This window comes from Sus scrofa, chromosome 17, assembly GCF_054392235.1.
Source record: "Sus scrofa isolate SSC_HxYL_T2T_F1_AM1 chromosome 17, Sscrofa_HxYL_maternal_Yorkshire_Landrace_v2.0, whole genome shotgun sequence".
Classification (NCBI taxonomy): domain Eukaryota; kingdom Metazoa; phylum Chordata; class Mammalia; order Artiodactyla; family Suidae; genus Sus; species Sus scrofa.
The window spans coordinates 46,359,823-46,381,857 of record NC_139399.1 but is presented as its reverse complement, the minus strand read 5'-3'; the positions used below and the strand labels follow the sequence as shown (position 1 = coordinate 46,381,857).

Here is a 22,035-nt window from a genome sequence, read left to right as displayed (position 1 = left end):
TCAGTGGTTACAAACCTGACTAATATCCAAGAGGATACGGATTCGATCCCTGGCCTCGCTCAGTGGGTTAAGGATCCGGTGTTGCCTTTAGGTGTGGTATAGGTTGCAGACACAGCCCAGATCCTGTGTTGCTGTGACGCAGGCAGCAGATACAGCTCCGATTCAACCCCTAGCCTGGTAACTTCCATATGTTGCACATGTGCCCCCCCCCCCCAAAAAAAGAGGGAGAAGTTATAAACTGTTCTGTATTTGAAATTAAATAAAGCATGAAACTGCTACCTGTGCACAATGGTCATTTATCTCTCTCGTGGTCATTTTACCTTCAGTTATAGATTATGAGTTTCCTGAGGTCGAGTTCCTTTTTTTGTTTGTTTGTTTTTTGGGTTTTTTTTTTTTTCTCTTTTTCGGCCGCCCTCGCTGCATATGGAAGTTCCCAGGCCAGGGATCCAATCCAAGCCACAGCTGCAGGAATGCTGGATCCTTAACCCACCTTGCCACAGTAGGAACTCTCCTACTTGTTTGTCTTTGTACTTCTACCATGCCTCAGTGGAACTTTGTGTTTAGTAAGCATTCAATGAATGTGCTTTGACCAAATAAATAAGTGAATTTGATCCTGTTTTTCTATCTTCAGTTTACCTCATGGAATTTCTGTAGGAGAAACAGTGACCTAATTCTATTTTTCAAAGCCCCGACTGCCTCAGTGCACTGGCATAGTCCTGCCTTTCCCTAATACCTTCTTACGTACTCCTCGAGCTAAGTATTCCCAGCTCAGGTCATCATTTCAGAACTGTTTACCTCTCCACCCGAATCCTTTTCTTTTGCCTCCAATCTCTCTGGGTATCTTGCCCATTCGATGTCTTTTGTACCTTAGTTGTAATACTGCTTAGAGCTGTGTGCATCAGGCAAGGCTAAAGCCATTTTCCACACCTCTCAGGGGTCGCTCATGCTACTCCCAGATAAATCTCACTCAGGAGACGGGATGAAGAGCTCCAGGAACCTGTTCTTCCTGTGTTTTCTGTCTCACTCCCCCCACCCCACCCCCACGGCATATGGAGCTCCTGGGCCAGGGATCAGGTAGGTCTGAGCTGAAGTCTTGACCTAAGTCGAAGCTCCCGGCAACACCGGATCCTTAACCCACTGTGCCAGATAGGGATCAAACCCTCGTCCCAAGGGTGCCTCCAAGATGCCACCAATCCTGCTGCGCCATAGTGGGACCTCCTCTCACTTCTGATGTCATCACCACCAATCCAGTGTCCCTCAAGCTAGAATTCTTAGAGTTGTCCTCAACTACTGCCTCATCCTCTTCATTTAGTTGTCTTATCATTTTTCTTCCCCAAATATCTCTGTATTGTATCCTCTCCTCAGTTCCATTGCCTCATGCCAGTCCCCGTCATTTTACCTTTATTGTACCTGGCCTCCTAACTAGTTTCTGGACTTTCCCCCACTGCTGAACTCTGCCACCATATAAACTGCTTTTCTTTTCTTTCTTTCTTTCTTTATACCACAGCCACAGCAACACTGGATCCCTAACCCACTGAGTGAGGCCAGGGATCAAACCTGCATCCTCATGGATGCTTATCAGATTCATTTCCTTTGTGCCGCAACGGGAACCCTTTTATTTCTTTTTTTTTTTTTTTTTTTTTTTTTTTGTCTTTTGTCTTTTTGTTGTTGTTGTTGTTGTTGTTGCTATCTCTTGGGCTGCTTCCACGGCATATGGAGGTTCCCAGGCTAGGGGTTGAATCGGAGCTGTAGCCACCGGCCTACGCCAGAGCCACAGTAACGCGGGATCCGAGCCGCGTCTGCAACCTACACCACAGCTCACGGCAACGCCAGATGTTAACCCACTGAGCAAGGGCAGGGACTGAACCCGCGACCTCATGGTTCCTAGTCGGATTTGTTAACCACTGCGCCACGACGGGAACTCCTCTTTTTTTCTTTTTGAATGGCCACACCCACAGCATATGAAAGTTCCCAGGCCAGGGGTTGAATCCGAGCTGCAGCTCTGACCTCTTGCCACATCTGTGGTAACGCTGGATCCTTTAACCCACTGCACTGGGCTAGGAATTGAACCCACACCCCCACAGCAACATGAGCCGCTGTAGTCAATTCTGCACCCACTGCACCACAGTGGGAACTCCCCAGGCTGCTTTTCTTTCTAAGTCCCTCCTCTGTCTTGATCACCGAGGGTCAAAATTCAAGCTTCCTAGCAGTGGCGTGTAGAACCCTTCATAGTTATATTGGAGAATGTTCTTGTTCTTAGAAGATAGATGAAGTATTTAGGGGTGAAATTGTTTAGATAGCTTCAAATGATTTAGCAAAAGAAAAGAGTCCATGTGAATGGATAGAGAGAAAGCAAATGTCACAAAATAGTAACAATCGTGAATCTAAAGTTCATACAAGTTTTTGTTGTATTACTCTTACATCTTTGTTAAAAAAACAAGTTTGAAGCTTTTCAAAGTGAAAAATTGGGAGAAGGGCCTTTGCATTCTGGCCTCAGCCTACTTCTCTAATCTAATTTCCAACAAGCGTTTCTAATACTCAGATGTTCATGCTCAAGCATGTGTGTGTGCCCGCACGCGCGCACACCTGTTCCACTCATTTTCACTTTTGCTATAGTATTTCATGTTCCTTTATGCTTCTGTGCTTTTTTTCATGCAGTTCTCTCTCTCTGAAGTGGTCTTCACCGTGTGTCTCCCCTGCTCATGGCACTAGAAGATAAGCTGGATAGTACCTCTTCCAAGAAGCTTTTCACAGTAATAATAGTATTCTTGGCTATTCCCCTATCTCTATTCCTGCAGCACTTTGCGCAGATTTCTGAGATATCATCCTGCACCGTAATTATGGGTTTGTGTAGGTCATGCCCATTAAGTGGGGTAAGGATCTTAGGATTCATAGTGTCTTATACAGAGTGCCTAATGTAGTCACCACTCATATACTTGGTGGAGTGAGCATATGTACTTGCTTCTGTTAGTGTCTGGCCAGCACTGTCTTCCAAATGCTGACTAAATGAATGATTTCTTTCTTTTTTTTCTTTTCCCCTTTTGGCTGCCCCATGGCATATGGAGCTCCCAGGCCAGGGATCAGATCCAAGCCGCAGTCTTGACCTAAGCCGCAGCTGTGGTAACATGGGATCCTTGATCCACTGTGCGAGGCTGGGGATCAAACCTATGTCCCAGTGCTCCCAAGATGTTACCAATTCCATTGTGCCACAGCAGGAACTCTTTTTTTTTTTTTTGTCTTTTTGTATTTTCTAGGGCAGCACTCACGGCATGTGGAGGTTCCCAGGCTCGGGGTCTAATTAGAGCTGTAGCTCTGGCCTACGCCACAGCCACAGCAATGGAGGATCCAAGCCGAGTCTGCAGCCTACACCGCGCATGGCAATGCTGGATCCTTAACCCACCGAGGGAGGCCAGGGATGGAACCTGCAACCTCATGGTTTCTAGTCGGATTCGTTAACCACTGAGCCATGATGGGAACTCCACACAGCGGGAACTCCTAATGAATGATTTCAGTTTCTCTTACCCATCCCCCCCCCCAAAAAAAGGTTCATTCTTCCCAGCCCTGACACATGGGTTCCCTGACTCTCCCATCATTTATAGTTTTAATCCGCTTTATAGGGTAGCTGAACCTTAGAATATTAGACTAGCAGCCTCAGAGAATTCTCTTAATCTGAAGGTGCTCAGATGTGTGTATTTTTTTTTTTAGATGTGTGTATTTTGAAAAACCTCCCCAGAAGATTTTTGATACACGTCTCAAGTTAAGGGCTATAGATTTGTTCCCACTCTCTCACTTCTGTGGGGGGAACTGGAGTCCCAGAGAAGTTAATTGATTTGCCCAAGATCATGCAATTAGGAAACAGCAGAATGAGAACCAATGCTAGGATATGCTGGTTCCCAGTCCAGCGTCTACTTTGCTATAGGATGATATATATCTCTGTGGTGGAGGGTAGAAATCAACCTCATAGCAAGTTCCTTCTCCCCTGTCTTATTACCAAAGACCAAATTGATAGCTCTTTGTGAATCTAGAGGCATTCCATTTCTTCAGTGCAGTCCCAAGCCTGAGGCCCTTTTATTCAGTATTTCTAATCCAATACAGCAGAGGTTTCCTTCTCAACAGAACTGATAGAGATTAAGGGGGAAAAAAAACAGATGAGAATGCTAACAATGTTGCGAATTTGTTTCTTTTTCCAGCATTTAGAGTCTGAATGTCTCCACATCGTCTGAATTTAACTTCGCTGATTTTACAATTATTTTTCAGAGACTCCTTGGTTATGTTTTTTTAAGAGTAGAGGAACACTGAGACTGAACACTGCTCGGAGAGGCCTAACAAAGGCAGTATTATGCTGTGCGTGGCAAACCCAATAAATGAATTCAGGAGACACCTAGATGTGTTCCTAGAGAAGGGCATGAGGGGGAGGGGTCTGGTGAAAAGGCAGAAAGGTGGGCTTAAGATAAATTAAAATGAGGCCAGCATGTTGGATAAGGGGACAGCTTTTTCCCATTCCCACCATTGCTTAAGATTTTTCATTCTGCTTAGTTCAAAAGTGAAAACTAGGATTTCCCTGGTGGCCTAGTGGCTAAGGATCCAGTGTTGTCACTGCTTGGCTCTGGTCACTGCTGTAGTGCAGGTTCGATCCCTGGCCCAGGAACTTCCACATACCACAGGCTTGCCCCCCCACCCCAAAAGACATAATTTCATGTGCATAAAATTCACCTTTTTTTTTTTTTTTTTTTTTGTCTTTTTGCTATTTCTTGGGCCGCTTCCGTGGCATATGGAGGTTCCCAGGCTAGGGGTCCAATCGGAGCTGTAACCACCGGCCTACGCCAGAGCCACAGCAACGCAGGATCCGAGCCGCCTCTGCAACCTACACCACAGCTCACGGCAACACCGGATCATTAACCCACTGAGCAAGGGCAGGGACCAAACCCGCAACCTCATGGTTCCTAGTCGGATTCGTTAACCACTGCGCCACGACGGGAACTCCCAAAATTCACCATTTTGAATGTGCTTTTTTTTTTTTTTTGGTCTTTTTAGGGCCACACCCACAGCATATGGAGGTTCCCAGGCTAGGGGTTAAATCAGAGCTGTAGCTGCTGGATTACACCACAGCCACAGTAACACAGAATCCGAGCTGCATCTGTGACCTATATCACATCTCATTACAACACTGGATCTGTAACCCACAGAGCAAGGCCAGGGATCGAACCTGTGTCCTCATAGATACTAGTCTGGTTTGTTAACTGCTGAGCCACAATGGGAACTCCTTGAATGTGCTTTTTAGTAAATGTACAGTGTTCTGCAGTCATCACCACTGTCTAATTCCAGAACATTTTCATCACCTTGAAAAGAAACCCCATGCCCATTAGCAGTCACTCTCATTGCTCCTCCCCTCAGCCCGTGGCAACTGCTACTCTGCTTTCTATCTCTATGAATTTACCTATTCTGGGCATTCCATATAAATGCAATCATATAATATGTGACCTTTTGTGTCTGGTTCCTTTTACTTAGCATAGTGTTTGCAGGGTTCATCCATGTTATAGAATGTTTCAGTACTTTATTACTTTTTATGAATAATCCATTATATGGATATACCACATTTTATTATCCATCATTCTATTACTGACATTCAGGCTATTTCCATTTTTGACATTTTTGAGTAATGCTACTGTGAACATTCATGTGTAGGTTTTTATCTGAACATATGTTTTCAGTTCTTTTGAGTATATACCTAACGGTGGAATTACCGGGTCATATGGTATGCTGTTTAGTTTTTTGAGTAACTCAGATATTGGCTTTTTGGGTTTTTGTTTGTTAGTTGGTTTTGGGGCATGTGGAAGTTCCCGGGCCAGGGATTGAATTCACTCCATAGCAGTGACCGGGGCCGTTGAGTGACACCACTGGATCCTTAACTCCCTGAGCTACACTGGAGCTCCTCTAATATTGTATTTTATTTCAAATTTGAATTCCTAGTGTGATATCCCTTGTTCATTTGCTTATAATGCAATAACATTCTCATAATCTGTAGGCTCATCTTATTGCCAAATAAATATTTATACTTAAAGTTTTAGAAATGAAAGAGGGGAGTTCCCGTCGTGGCGCAGTGGTTAATGAATCCGACTAGGAACCATGAGGTTGCGGGTTCGGTCCCTGCCCTTGCTCAGTGGGTTAACGATCCAGCGTTGCCGTGAGCTGTGGGGTAGGCTGCAGAGGCGGCTCGGATCCTGCGTTGCTGTGGTTCTGGCGTAGGCCGGTGGCTACAGCTCCGATTGGACCCCTAGCCTGGGAACCTCCATATGCCGCGGGAGCGGCCCAAGAAATAGCAACAACAACAACAACAACAAAAAAAAAAAAAAAAAAAAAAAAGAAAGAAATGAAAGAGAAGGGACGCTGTGGTATAACAGCAGGAGTTCTGGCCAGCCCAGCCACTCTCTGGGTGAGCTTGAGTAAGTCATGTCACCTCACCTCTCTGGGGAGGAGAGCTAGATGATTTCTAAATTCTCTTCCAGAATTAACGTCCTGCAACTCTGTGAAAGTCTGAAAAGCTAGCCTTGTGTGAAATCCCAGAGCTTGTGTTCTGTTTTTTTAGCAGTTCATCATTCTCTGTCTGATTTCTGTTCCCAGACGCAAACAAGGTTCTACCCATCTACCCATCCATTTTATTGGGGTCTGCTAATTTCTAGGTATTCTACTCGGTACTAGAGATACAAAGATGACAAAGATACTGTCCCTGACTCCTCAGTCTAGTAGGAGAAGACAAACGTACAGACAGGTGATTATAATTGTAAGAGATCATGATGTTTAAAAATTGCTCTGCCCAGAGGAGAAAAGCTTGGGGTAGATGACATTTAGGTTGTATCTTTTCAGATAATTGTTTGCTAGACAAGAACATTCTGGGCAGAGGAACATTGTGGGTAAAGGCAGAAAGGTGTGAGAGGACACAAGCATGTTTGCCTTTGGGGACTTTTTCCCTCCTTTTCCTGCAATGGTGAAAACAGATTATCTAGACTAGCTCCATTTTGAGATCTTTCTGTGCCTCCAACAAGTCCTAGCCACCCATAGATCTTCCGATTTTTAAGGGCACCTCAGACTCAATTTCTGAGTACAGAGATTCACTGAATGGTTAAGGAGTCTTGATGAAGATTTGGGTTTTCTCCATAGGAGTAGCTTAGTTGGTCTCTTGCAGATGCCCTTTCATCCACCTAAAGGTTTTAGTTACATAAAAACATCAAGAATGTAAAATTTTACAATATGATCAGTATAGCACAATGTAAATTCTAACCTTTGACTAGAAACATATATGGAAGGCTTTGTGTTTTAAACTGCCTCCTTCCCAGCCTCCTAGCCGTCATGAGAGGTCATTGTACAGCTCTTTCCATGGTCACTGTTCTCTTCCTTTTTACTGGAGGGCAAAACTAGGGCAGAGAAATAATTTTTATTCACTTCTGAAAGGTTACAGTAATAAAGAAACTCTTGTTAACATCACAGAACGTTGCAGCCAAGAGTTTTCACAGTCTGGCATTGTTTATTTTACATGTAATTTGGAACCTTCTGCACTCTTAAAATATTGGCACAAAAATGTTTTAACTGTTGAAGTACTTCATTGCATGCAGCGGTAGTGTGGTGTCAGAGAGGCAGCAGGGCTCTGGAGAGCTGTTTGCCCTGTTCCTGTTGGAAAGAGAAATGGTATAAGCGTGTGTGCACATACACATTCACTCGTGTGTATATGAGCCTCTCTGCATTTAGAATTAACGACTTTCCCTGCCCTGATGAACTTCTGTGGTTCTTTATTTAACAATGAGAATGGTGTAACAATCCTGCTTTCCCATTGCCATGACTTCCAGAAAGTACAGAGAGCTTCCCTTATGTAGATATTTTGATGTAATTATTCATTATCCTCCTTTTCTGACAGACACGTTATTACTTAACTATTTCACTTTTACCCATCAAAGCATTTTTGTTGTTGCTTTGTTAGGTTGAGATCAAGATTTGAAAACAGTTGCAGAAAGATCATGCATATTAAATGGGAAGACTGCAGACTGGAGACTGGACTTCCTTAGTCCAGGCTCAACTTTGCTCCCAGAGTTTGGAGGGCCTTCTCTTTCCCCCATCTGCTTCATGTCCCAGAGGCTTAAGGTAGAGGTTTTTTATATGTATAATATATATTAACCTGGCCCTTGCTAAGACCCAGGGATTCCCCAGGGGTGACTCTGCTCTCTGTAATCTGTCTGGTCTAGGGGCAGTAGCCTGCTGTCCCATAAGCTCTTCTTTTTCCAAGTCTGGCACTATCTTTGTTCCTTGGCAAAAGAGGCAAAGGTTACCCCCACCAGGTGAGCTCTGCCGAGCCGTCACCAGCAGACTTCTTCCCCTGCAGGAGTTCCATTCCAGCTCTGAGAAAAGGATGCTCTGCTAGCATGTATACCATGACTACCAGGCCCTGCTCCCACAGGCTGTTGACTTTCTGTCACAGCCAGCTAGCCAGGAGATCATGCACCCTCTGGCCTGGATGCATTTTTCTATTCTTTTCTTTTCTTTCTTTTTTTTTTTTTTTTTGTCTTTTTGGAGCCACACTTGTGGCATATGGAAATTCCCCGGCTACAGGTCCAATTGGAGCTGTTGCTACCAGCCGATGCCACAGCCACAGCAACGTCAGATCCAATCCTTGTCTGCAGCCTGTACCTCAGCTCATGGCAGCACTGGATCCTTAACACACTGAACAAGGCCAGGGATGGAACCCGTGTCCTTATGGATACTAGTTGGGTTTGTTACTGCCGAGCCATGATGGGAACTCCTGGATCCACTTTCAGTGCCCTCCAACAGAACATGAAGTGCTCAGGACATTGCAACACTTCTTTGCCCAGAGAGAGCTCTGTTCCTTTCTAAAAGACACTTGCCTTTGGCTTCTTGACCCACAAGAACAGTCCTATGATGGAAAATCCAGATTAGCACGTGTATATGCAGTTTTGGGCTGAGGAAACAGGCCATTTCCCCAGCAACCCAGTGATGGCTCCTGTGTTCCGTTCTTTCCCTCTAAGGAGTGCGCACTCTCTGCTAAATTGTCCAAAGGCCATTTTCCCAAGCAGTTGGCTCCCATCATAGGGGCTTTTGGAGCCAGACAGACCTGAGTGCTAATCCTGCTCTGCCATAGTATGGTCTTGAAACTGTGGGCAAGTCTCTTTACCTCTTATCTCTTTCTCTCTAAGCCACACAGTATGTGACTTAATATGATGTTAGTAAAGACTTGGCACAGTATATGGCACATTTTAGTCATTTGATAAAATGGGCACTGAATTTGAACCTTTTCTATAACACTTAGTTGGCATAGGCTGCCCTATTTCAAAAGGATTTATGTACACACTTGTCATGCCTCACTGGATTCTGACTTTCTGGAGGATGGAGATCATGTCTTTTGTCTTTGAATCGCCAGTCTGCCTGGCATGGGTCACGTGCATATAGCAGACACTCAGTTGATGTTGGCTGAATCTGTTAGGATGACTTGGGTATACAGGGCTGGCATGAATGTTTTAGTTTCTCCATCTGAACCTAGGGAAATAGTAACCCCTTATTTTGGAGCCTTTGAGGACAGTTTAAAACGATATGTGTGAAGTGTTTGGAGTCCTTTGAAAGGAAGGTACTGGGGAAATTAATGGTGTTTTTGCTGTTCTTGGGAAAGCCCTTTGTGGTTCCCAGCAAATAAATTACTGGGAGTGAGTTTTCTAACACCTCCTACTCTGCTCTGTTCACTGAGGCTTTTTTTTTTCTTTTCTTCTTTTTTTTTTTTTTAATAATAACTGTCTGCTGTAATGCTTCTTTGCTCTGACTTATAAAGATATATAATTTTGGTTTTGGACTTTTGACCCCTTTCTGCTCCCTGGAGAGAAATTTCTATCAGAATAATAAAAGGTGTAAACTGTGTGTGTTGCCCCTTTTCTGGGCCTTGGGTAGTTTAGCCGCTGGGGTTAAGAATCAGCAGGCTTGTCTTTTGTACCTGCTTATGGGACAAGTAAGAGACAATTCCCATTAAGCGTTCAGTGGAATTCTAAGGGTCCCCACTCTACTGCTTTTCATCCTCGTCCTATGCCCTTTTGCTAAAATTCTTCAGATTTCAAATGAACTCTACTTTCTTTGGTCTTTTGAACGCATTTGTTTATGGCTATACCTCTTCTCTTTCAAAGACAGAAGATGTTTATCATCTACTGTGGTTTTGGTCCTCCAGCTGAGTTGCCTGCCAAAGAGGATCCTCCCTCTAGAGGAAACAGAGGATGGGAGAGTTGAAAAACCACTCACTGGTCTTGGAGCTACAAGGGCAGGGAATTAAACTTGGTTCTACCACTAATCAGATTCAGATGAAGAGCCTGGACCAAATTATTTCTAAGGACCCTTCCAGCTCAGGGGAAAAAAAAAAAAAAATCTCTGAGATAAGAATTTTTGGAGTTTCTGTTGTGGTGCAGTGGAAACAAATCGGACTAGTATTCATGAGGATGCAGGTTTGATCCCTGGCCTCGCTCAATGGGTTAAGGATCAGCATTGCCGAGAGCTGTGGTATAAGTCACAGACTCGACTCAGATCTTGTGTTGCTGTGGCTGTGGCATAGGCCAGCAGCTACAGCTCCAATTAGACCCCTAACCTGGGAACCTCCATATGCAGAGGGTGTGGCCCTAAAAAGCAAAAAAAAAAAAAAAAAAAAAAAAAAAGAAAGAAAGAAAGAAAGAAAAAGAATTTTCTGACCTGGGATAGATTTATAAGAGTAAATAGTAATTTGCCCTGTAGCTCTGGAAGAACTGGCTCTGTCCCTAATATCCTTAGCTCAAAGAGACTAGAGTGGTTTGGGGACAAATGCAGGGTTCAGATTGTGCTAGAGTTGTCTGGTTTGAAGCAGTGGGTAGATGTGGACGTCAGAAGAATCCCACTTGGTGATGACCCCCAGAGGCTTAGGGAAGTCCAGATTGCTTGAGCTGATCAGAACTGCTAAGCAGTCAGTGTTTATATTTTGTGCCACTTCAGTGCCTGGCAATCCCCCAGAATTTTGACAACCAAAGGATAATACTTTCTGCCTTTTTAGGGCCATACCCATGGCATATGGAAGTTCCCAGGCTAGGGATTGAATCTGAGCTGCAGCTGCTGGCTATGCCACAGCCACTGCAACACGGGATCTGAACTGTGTCTGCCACCTACGCCACAGCTCACAGCAATGCCAGATTCTTAACACACTGAACGAGGCCAGGGGTTGAACCTGCGTCCTCATGGACACTAGTTGCAATCGTTACCACTGAGCTACGATGAGAACTCTCCACAAGAATAATCCTAATTTAATCTTTTCCAGTTGAGGACACTTGGTCCTGGAGAGAAAAATGGCTTATTCAGTGTCACATATTAGTAACAGGGCAAAAATTAAAACTCACTGCTGATTCATTCAATTGCTCTTTTCATTATATTATATCATCACCTTTGCCATCATTCTACCAACTTTGCTGTTCCCTAGAGCTACCCTACTCATCCATTTTTGTCTTCCTATCTTACAAACCTCTTTTGGTCTTTCTTAAGGTCAGTGTTCCTGTGTCTAGTGCAGTGCTTAGTACATAATAGGCCTTTATCAAGTGTTGGTGGATGAGTGAGTGAACTCAGTCTTTTTTTTTTTTTTTTTGTCTTTTTAGGGCCGCGCCAGCAGCATATGGAGGTTCCCAGGCTAGGCGTCCACTCGGAGCTATAGCCGGCATCCTACACCAGGGCCACAGCAACACTGGATCCGAGCCTCATCTGCAACCTACCCCACAGCTCATGGCAACGTCAGATCCTTAACCCACTGAACGAGGCCAGGGATTGAACCTGCGTCCTCATGGATGCCAGTCAGTTTTGTTAACTGCTGAGACACAACGGGAACTCCTCAGTCTATTCTTAACTCATTAGAATCAGCTCCCTACTACTGCCTTATCTGATAAACTTTAACACCAAATTGTCGATGAATGCTAATAGAAAGAATGTTCTAATGGTCCCAGATGACATTGCATTTGAATGGAAGCTTTTTGTAAATAGCATGTGTGGAATGAGTGGTTGCAGTGGTGCCATGAGGAGCTCTTGGAGTAAGGCAAGACTGATATTGCCCTTCACTTCGTATCCTACCACAGAATAGGCAGCTGTCTGCTCTTTTCCCCTGTGGATTTATCCCTGCACTGGACACTACTAGAGGGCAGTGGCTCTGCTAAAGTCAGGATTGCTATGTAAAAAAGTTCTGGAAGCCAAAAGATCAGACCCAGGATACAGAGGAGCTCTTTATTGATTGCAGCTGCCCTGGATGTGTTGTGAGTATTTCTGGATCCGTTGGTGAGAGAGCTATAACACTCTTCTTCCCGATTGTTCCCCTGAAGTGCTGGCTGAATGATCCTATGGGGTTGGTTAGAGCTGCAGAGACCTAGCTGCAAAGCAGGAACTTTTTTCCTCCATGTCGATTGCCATTGTTTTAGCTGATCTTTTCTGAGTGTCAGCCATATGTGTCGTAGGTGTGATATCTCTGGTGTTCAAAGGAGCAGGAAGAACTACAAGGGGCCCTTCTTTAAAACAACCGCTATCAGGACTTCAGTTGTCCTACCCTCAGAACTGGTCCCGACATTTCACCTAAATTCACTGTCTGCTCCTTCAGTGGTCACCACCCCCCCTTGACTCTCTTCATCCTAGATCCATCATGCAAATCATTTAACAGCCTTGCTCATCTTTTGTAACACTACTTATGTCAAATACTCATCAAACAGAAACCCACAAGGGCTCCCCACTGCATGATAGATGTGCACCATACCCCTTAACCAGTGAAGGACAAGGAGAAGGCTCCTTGTCCTTCACCATCATTTTATGTCTTATGTCTGCCCAGCTTTTCTTCCAGTTTCTGCCTGTCCATGTTCTGCTGTCTTCTCTTGTAATCTTTCCTAATGCATCCAGATTAACATTTGTGTCTTCTTCTACCAGTATGATTATAAATTTTTTAAGTATAAGGGTCATGGGGCATCCTTGAGTAACCTCCTTAGGGCTCAGCTCAGAGCAAGGCACTTTCTAAGTACACAGGAAATGCTTCTGCCCTTGATATATTTAACAAGTAATTTTGTTGGATTGCAAGAAGCTTCAAGGGGAAGAGAAGAATGAATTAAAGATAATCCTTTCAAGAATTGACACAGGTATTGAGACATTTGTGCTAGGTAAAGTATATTCGGAATAATATATTCTTGATTAATTTTCCTCAACTATCCCCTTGACTCTTTCTCATCTGGCAAGATGGTGCAAAGCAGAGTGATCCATGTGGAGGCATGGGGATTCCCTTTCTCCCTTCCGTACAGTACCCAGATGCCCTGCACCATCATGAAGTGTTCACTTAGTACCTGCGTTGTGTTGGGGATACTGATGGGACCATTTGGCCTTGTCCTCCAGGAATTTATATAGTAAAGCTTCCATCAAACAGCCCTGGTTCTGTCCTTGAGTAGTTTCTCCTACCTCACATCAGTGCTTACCAACTTTTAGCAACAGCAGGCTCCAAATGTATCCTCACATCTATTACACTACACACAGGCAGTTCTCGTCTTAGGGACCTTGAATGACAGGATTAGGGTGATGACACGAAATTACTATCTAACATCATATATTTTATTTTGCTTACTGTGACCCCTCCTCCCTTCTTAGAATGTAAGCTCCAGGAGTTCAGGAATTGCCTCTTGTTTGTTGCTGTAGCCTTAACTCCTAAAACAGTGCTTGGTGCATGGCTAGCACAAATATACATTTGTTGGATGATGATGGCATTACTGAATTCTTTTTCCCACTATGTCCAGCAGCATTAATTTGCGTGGCTCTATGAAGGATTGTTTTCACTCATTTATTATTTTTTTTCAAGGAACATGTTGGTCTCTCACCACATGCCAATCCTTAAGTGCCGTTGGTGAAGAGTATACCTTAGAGAAATGATGTTACAGGGTTTATGATCTAGTCTATGCCAAGAAGAAAAATGAAGTTGAATCTTTTGTAGGTTAAGTTCCAAACCAAATAGATGAACAAGTAAGATAGAGTTCACCTGGGTTTTGTTTTGTTTTTGCTGAGACTTCCTAGAGAACCTGTCCCAGAGCAGGGGTGAGAGTGCTAGCAGGATGGCACAGGACATAGGCAGCCTCCAGGTGCTGAAGGGAGGGGGACACTGCCAGGCCCTTGCCTCAGGTGGAGGAGTTGGTTGGGTTTGTCACCTCCCTTCCAAGGCAGTATCACAGTGGTGAGAGCACTTGGACACTTTAGCCAGATTGTTTGGGCTCAGGTCCCTCCCCAGCTATGTGACCTTGGGCAAGATCTTTAATCTCTGTGTTAATCTCGGTTTTCTCTCTGTGAAATAGGGATAGCTGTATTACCTCCTTTATTGTGGGCCTTAAATGAGTTATCACGTGTGAGACTCTTTGAATAGTACCTGGGACTGAGATAGCTATTTGCTGCTATAAACTTTACTGCTAGCATTTTTATCTCATGTGGTAACGTAAAAAGAAAAAAGAAAGGCAATTTCGCATAGTTTGGATGGAAAAAACAAGACTCCAGAGTCACAAGGTGGAGAAATAGAGCTGCTTGGGCCCAGAACTTAGGTTTCAGAGCATTTCTTAGGTCTGAGTGGGACTTGTATACGGATCACTAGACAGAGCATCTCTTTAACAGATAAGTGTTCCAATAGGGGTTTTCTTTTTCCTTTGTAAAATGCTTATCCTTTTAAGAACATTATACAGGACAAAAGAGGGTGAAAAGAATTGCCCTGTAGAGATGAGATCTCTCTCAGAGCTCCTAAGGCCAAGTGTCCGTTCCATTTTCAGGGGGTTTCTGAATGTTACTCCTTGCCTCCCTCTTGGCTTCCTCATTGCTTGAACAGGAGTGATCTTATCACTCCTGCCCAGAATCCAGGCCCAGCCATTCCCAGGATACTTTTACAGAATTCTATAAGCTATCATCTGAAAGGCAATTCTGTTTGACGTTTTTGTTTGTTTGTTTTTGCTTTTTTAAGGGCCATACCTTCAGTATATGGAAGTTCTCAGGCTAGGGGTCTGGGAACTTCACCACAGCCACAGCAACGCCAGATCCAAGCCATGTCTGTGACTACATCACAGTTCACTGCAATGCTGGATCCCTAACCCACGGAGCAAGGCCAGTGATCGAACCCGCATCCTCATGGATACTAGTTGGGTTTGTTTCCTGCTGAGCCACAAAAGGAACTCCACAAAATTCCTTTTTGAGTCTTTGAGTCACTCCTGTTTGAGTCTTAAGATAAAAGAACCTTGGACTAGGAGAAAGAACACCTTGTTTCTGTGAGCATCTTGAGCATTTATGAGCTGAGTGATAATTAGTCCAGTCATCTGACTTTTCTGAGCCTTGTTTCCTCATCTCTACATCAGGGAACAGCTTCTTACTCAGATTGCCACAGGGTCAGTATTTTGAAAATCGTATGGTTCTGAACAGTAAGCAGTAAGGAAACAACAGTGAAAAACATGCATTCTCTGATCCATACAGAGCAATGGACATGTCCACTTTACTGTTCAGGGCTGTAGACTTTGGTTTGACCTCCTTTGCCCAGCTGGATCCACCAGTTAACATGTATGATTCCATTAATTAGGGGATCCAGTCTCTTTTCCTGCCCATTACTGCAGAGGACAGGACTCTTTGATAAAAGGACTAGGAATCTCAGGATGGGAAGGGGCTAGATTTTTGGATCCTCTGAGAAGATGCTGCTGTCCAGGCAACATGATGTTTCTTCTGGAACTAGTAGGAAAGGACTCTGGCGGGGGTCATTGAGCTCACTGTTGCCTGTAGGTCCTCTAGGTTGTTTAAATCCTTAGCACCAGAACAAGTGACAGTGCCAGGCTCCATTAGCAAAGAACCTCTAACTTGCTAATTATCCGTTTTCAACTCTTTGGCTTGTACATTAGAGGTGGCTAATGTTGATGGGGAACAAGCATCCTGTAGTTTTCCACTGTCCACAGTCTGCCTAAATTTAATAGAAAAATCATTTAAAAAGCAAAGTTGTGCCTGCAGCTTTTCTGCACTTACAGATGCAACCGTGAGGTCCAGGGTGCAACTGGGAGCGTGCAAGTATCTCTGGAAACCTAGGTGTGTCGGCATCATTTTCCTAACTGAAATCAGACCTCATAGCTACAGGTAGAATGCAGAGGACCCAGAGGAATGATGGCCACTGACATGTCGTGAACACATTACTGGGAAAGGGGCTTGGGCTCCTAGGCCCTGGTGTGCTATACTGCTGCTCCACTGGAGACGCCTGCCGGGCTCAAGCTAAATACACATCTTGCTCATATTACATCTTGTCCAAGTAAGATTTTCCATTACCACAACAGAGGAGACATTGAGGGCACCGTGATTGCTAAAACCCTACAAGACTGGTTGTCTACGCTTAGTGCTGCCAGGGTCAGAAAGTCATCAACTTGCGATTGCTTATAATGGTCGCATTGTTTTTTTCAGCAAGCATTCAGTGAGGTCTGATTCTGTGCAAGCCATGGCCTCACTTTCTCTTCCACATTCACTTGGTAATCAAATCCTGTGATCATGCTGGGCTTTTTCCTCTTTATTTCCTTTGCCACTTACAGTAACTCAGTTTCTTACCAACCCTTACCTGAGCCATTGCAGCAGCCTTCTCTGACATTCCTGCCTCTGGTCCTTCACTCAACTTTATGGTTTGTACTTTTCATTTGCATATATGTATTACATCCCTAGAAAAAGATTCCAAGGATTTTCCCTCCTGTGTGTTTTCCTCTTGCTTTTTCATGGTCCATGATGCCAGCTGAATGAGGTTGTAAGTACAATGAACCCAAACTGACGGGATGGGAGCAGGTTATTCTGCCATTTTTCTAGATCTTCGAGTTGCACATCAAACCTGGGGCTGATAATTCCATACCTATTTAGTCTGCCTGTGAGGTTCACAACAATTTTCCCAGCTCTAGGATCATCAATGATTTCAAATTCGCCAGTGTAACCATGCTTCATCATGACAGTTAGAAACCTGACGATGACTTTGGGGCATGGCCTAATAAGAACCTGGCATTGGCCTCTCCTTTTGGCAGTGTTGATGTTCCTGAGGGCATCAGCCAGGGCATTCATGCACACCATTGTGACGGCAAGGAGAGATGTCAGAAAGAGGAAGAATGGTTTATACTTTTAAAAAACAAATTTGTCCAGGAGTTCCTGTCGTGGCGCAGTGGTTAACGTATTCGACTAGGAACCATGAGGTTTCGGGTTCAATCCCTGCCCTTGCTCAGTGGGTTAAGGATCTGGCGTTGCCGTGAGCTGTGGTGTAGGTTGCAGACGCGGTTCGGATCCCGCGTTGCTGTGGCTCTGGCGTAGGCTGGCAACTACAGCTCCAATTCAGCCCCTAGCCTGGGAACCTCCATATGCCATGGGAGCGGCCCAAGAAAAGGCAAAAAGACAAAAAAAAAAAAAAAATTTGTCCAGTAGTGCTGGGAACTATATTTAATATCTTATAATAACCTACAATGGAAAGGAATCTGAAAATATATATATATGTTCTTTGCTATACTTTGTATGTATCGTTTTACTGTACACCTGAAACACAACTTTCTAAATCAACTATACTTCAGTAAAACAACAATGGCAAATCTGTCTACGCAGCTGTGCTTAGAACTCTTTACATATCAAAATTTTGTTCCTTTTTAGGACTGAATAAATATTCCCTTGAATGTTTATACCACGTATTGTTTATCTGTTCATCTGTTAATGACACTTTGTTTCTATCTTTTGGCTACTATAAATAATGCTGATATGAACATTAGTATACAAATGTCTGTTCCAGTCTCACCTTTCAGTTCTTTTGAATATATACTTAGGAGTGGAATTACTGGGTCATAGAATAGTTCTATGTGTAATCTTTTTTTTTTTTTTTTTTTTTTGCTTTTTAGGGCCATACCCGCGGCATATGGAGGTTCCCAGGCTAGGGGTCTAATCAGAGCTACAGCTGCCAGCCTACATTACAGCCACAGCAATTCAGGATCCGAGCCATGTCCTCGACCTACACCACAGCTCACAGCAACACCAGATCCTTAACCCACTGAGGCGAGGCCAGGGATAGAACCTGAAACCTCATGGCTCCTAGTCAGTTTGTTTCTGCTGCGCCATGACAGGAACTCCCTATGTTTAACCTTTTGAGAAATCACCATACAAATTTCCATAGTGGCTGTACTATTTTACATTCCCACTAGCAGTGCATGAAGGTTGCAGTTTTTCTATATCCTCACCAATGCTTGTTATTTTCCTTTTTTTTTTTTTTAATTATAGCCATCCTAGTAGGTGTTAATGGAATTATCCTTTGTTTGTACTTAAGATAATTGTCTTGCTGATTAGTTCTATCTTGCTTATTGGCCATTAGTGACCCCTAATAAATTAAACTGTTTTCAACTTTCTAAATCTTATGTTTAATGACAGAAAGCCAAAGCCTGATTTAAACTTTAATGTATTGGCACTTATTTGCAGGGCATCAGTCCTTTTTTAAACTTGGAAATGTAAGCAGAAAAGCACTTCTTAGAAAGTCTTCCATAGCATTTGTTACAGAGCAGTCAAGGATCAAAGGTCTGTTAATGTGTAATCTGTTCATGTCAGAGAGTCTTGGCTATTATCTTGTTAGACTGACCAGTGAGAGGAAAACTTCCGTTGCCGACTTCATATTTTCTTATCCTGACAGTCGCGAAGCTCTTCTTTTCAATGAGAATCTCTCCTTTTTACCTTAAACTGCTTGCGTATGTATTTTGACTCCAAATCTAGAACTCTAGCAGATGGTAGCAGTGGAAATAGAAATGATCTTGAAACTTGTTTCAGTGGAAGGGATTGCTTTGAGAGGGGTGTGGAGTTTCAGAGGTCATGTGAAGACAGACTGAAAGGACAGAAGTTGGGCCTCCTCAGGCTAGAGTAGAGTTGTGTTTGAAAACAGCAGGAGCATGTATACACAGTTGCTCAGGGAGCTTCTTAACGATTTGTACAAGTGCATGGCATCAATAATATAAGAGATAACTATGACAGGAAATATTACATTGATTCATTCTACAGACACTTGCTGAGTATTGTGCGGTCTTTGCCCTCAAGGAGCTCACAGTCTAATGCAGTGTGAGTTGAGGGAGCAACTTGTAAACAGATTATTAAAATAACACAGTAAGTCTTCCTGGTGTAAATATTGCAAACCACATGAAGGAAAAAGCAGCAAGCTTAGGAGAGCTTGAAAGACTTCACAGAAAACGAAGTGATTCTTTTTCTATAAAATGAGGACAATAACACTCCCTTTTTAGGATTATTGTGAAGATTAAAGAGATAACACAAAGTTTTTAATACAGTTGCTCATGGTAGGCATTTGACAAATTTTAACTAATGTTGTATCATTGTGGAGAAGTTTTATTGAGTTTATAAATGACACTATATCCACTGATTGCAAGTCACAGACACTACAGCTAATTTAAGCAGACAAAGGAATTTATTGGAGGCTAACTAAGGCTCCCAGAATGGAAAAGAGGCCTTAGGAAGGAAAGATACAAGGAAGGTCAGGGACCCTAGGGTTAGTAATAGGAATTTGGTGGTCTCTTTGGGATGATCCAGTTTTAGCTATCTTTTATCTTTAGATGTTTCTACTCAGAAACAAGAATCTGATTAGACTGTTTCTGTGTGGGGGGACAAGTTTCCAGGATAAGCAGCCTACTAACTCATCTGGAGTTGGGAGCAAGTAGGAAGGCTTTCTAAGGAAGGGATTCAGAGAGAGTGATTTTCACCTCAGACAAAATTAGAATACTTCCAAGATCTACTGATCCATTGAGGTTGATGGTGTAAGCAACCAGGCCAACCCATGAAATGGCCTCTGAGTGTTTTTCTTGGCCATAAAACCTGCTGTCCTGGCTTGTGACCAGTGCAAACCCAATGTGGTCATTCCCATCTGACATTCTTCATTGAAATTTCTCTGGTTTCTTCATATTCTTTTAAGTACTGTAGCTAAAACAAAGACTCTTGACTATTACACTAATAGAGGAAAGAAAGCTTTATGACCTTTGTATATTGTGTTTCTTTTTATATGTCCATTTATTATTACCTTTTTGCATTTCTCATTTATCAGCTCATGATCAGGGATTATTTTCCTAGGTCTTAATTATGACTACCTAGTTAGGCCCTTCCTTCATCCTTTTATTTGTTTATTTATTTAGGTCTACATATGCTACTGTGCATTTGATCTTGCTGAATTTCATTTTGTTTCTAGGATGATTTTTCAACACTTTATTTTTTAATTTTTATTTGTTATCACTCAGTGAATTTTATTACATTTTTGGTTGTACAACGATCATCACAACCAAATTTTATAGCATTTCCATCCCAAACCCTCAGTGCATCCCCCCACCCCCCAACCTGCCTCTTTTGGAAACCATAAGTTTTTCAAAGTCTGCGAGTCAGTATCTGTTCTGCAGAAGAAGTTCATTGTGTCCTTTGTTTAGATTCCACATGTAAGTGATAGCATTAGATGTTGGTGTCTCATTGTCTGACTGACTTCTCTTAGCATGGAAATTTCTAGGCCCACCCATGTTGCTGCAAATGCCATTATTTCGTTCCTTTTAATGGCTGAGTAATATTCCTTTGTGTGTATGTACCACGTCTTCTTGATCCACTCCTCTGTCGATGGACATTTAGACTGTTTCCATGTCCTGGCTATTGTATGTAGTGCTGCAATGAACATTGGAGTACATCTATCTTTTCAAGTCATGGTTTTCTCTGGATAGATGCCCAGGAGTGGGGTTGCTGGATCAAATGGTAATTCTATTTTTAGTTTTCTGAGGAATCTCCATACTGTTTTCCACAGTGGTTGCACCAATTTACATTCTCACCAACAGTGTAATAGGGTTCCCTTTTCTCTACACCCTCTCCACCACTTACTGTTTGTAGTCTTTTTGGTGATGGCCATTCTGGCCGATGTTAAGGTGGTACTTAGTGGTTTTGATTTGCATTTCTCTAATAGTTAGTGATGTTGAACTTCTATTCATGTGTTTTTTTGGCCATCTGTATGTCTTTGAAGAATTGTCTGTATAGATCTTCTGCCCTTTTTTGGTGGGTTTGTTTGTATTTTTGGAATGAGCTGCAGAAGGTGTTTATAAATTTTGGAGATTAATCCCTTGTTAGTTGATTCGTTTGCAAATATTTTCTCCCTTCCTGTGGGTTGTCTTTTTGTTTTGTGTAGGGTTTCCTTTGCTGTGCAGAAACTTTTAAGTTTAATTAAGTCCCATTTGTTTATTTTTGTTTTTATTGTCCTTACTCTAGGAGGTGGGTCTGAGAAGATGTTGCTGTTGTTCATGTCAGAGAGTGTTTGGCCTGTGTTTTCCTCTAAGAGTTTTATAGTGTCTGGTCTTATATCTAGGTCTTTAATTTGAGTGTATTTTTGTGTATGGTGTTAGGAAGTGATCTATTTCATTCTTTTACATGTGGCTGTCCAATTTTCCCAGCACCACTTATTGAAGGGGCTGTCTTTTCTTCATCATATATTCTTGCCTCCTTTGTCATAGATTAGTTGACTGTAGGTGCGTGGGTTTAATTCTGGGCTTTCTGTCCTGTTCCACTGATCTATATTTCTGTCTTTGTGCCAGTACCATACAGTTTTTTTTTTTTTTTTTTTTTTTTTTTTTTTGTCTTTTTGCTATTTTTTTGGGCCGCTCCTGTGGCATATGGAGGTTCCCAGGCTAGGGGTCCAATTGGAGCTGTAGCCACCAGCCTACGCCAGAGCCACAGCAGTGCGGGATCCGAGCCACGTCTGCAACCTACACCACAGCTCACAGCAACACCGGATCCTTAACCCACTGAGCAGGGGCAGGGACCGAACCCGCAACCTCATGGTTCCTAGTTGGATTCGTTAACCACTGTGCCACGATGGGAACTCCTACCATACAGTTTTGATGATTATTGCCTTGTAGTATAGTCTGAAGTCCAGGAGCCTGATTCCTCCAGCTCCATTTTTCTTTTTCAGGATGTCTTTGGCTATTCTGGTCTTTGGTGCTTCCA

The 22,035-nt window shown here is 43.1% G+C and overlaps 1 protein-coding gene and 1 pseudogene across 9 annotated transcripts in view; one reads left to right on the top strand and one right to left on the bottom strand.

The window, feature by feature from the left end:
- UQCC1 (ubiquinol-cytochrome c reductase complex assembly factor 1) overlaps positions 1 to 22,035 on the top strand; it is a 113,719-nt gene that overhangs the window by 69,101 nt on the left and 22,583 nt on the right.
- LOC100627485 (small ribosomal subunit protein uS8 pseudogene) lies at positions 16,713 to 17,121 on the bottom strand (annotated as a pseudogene).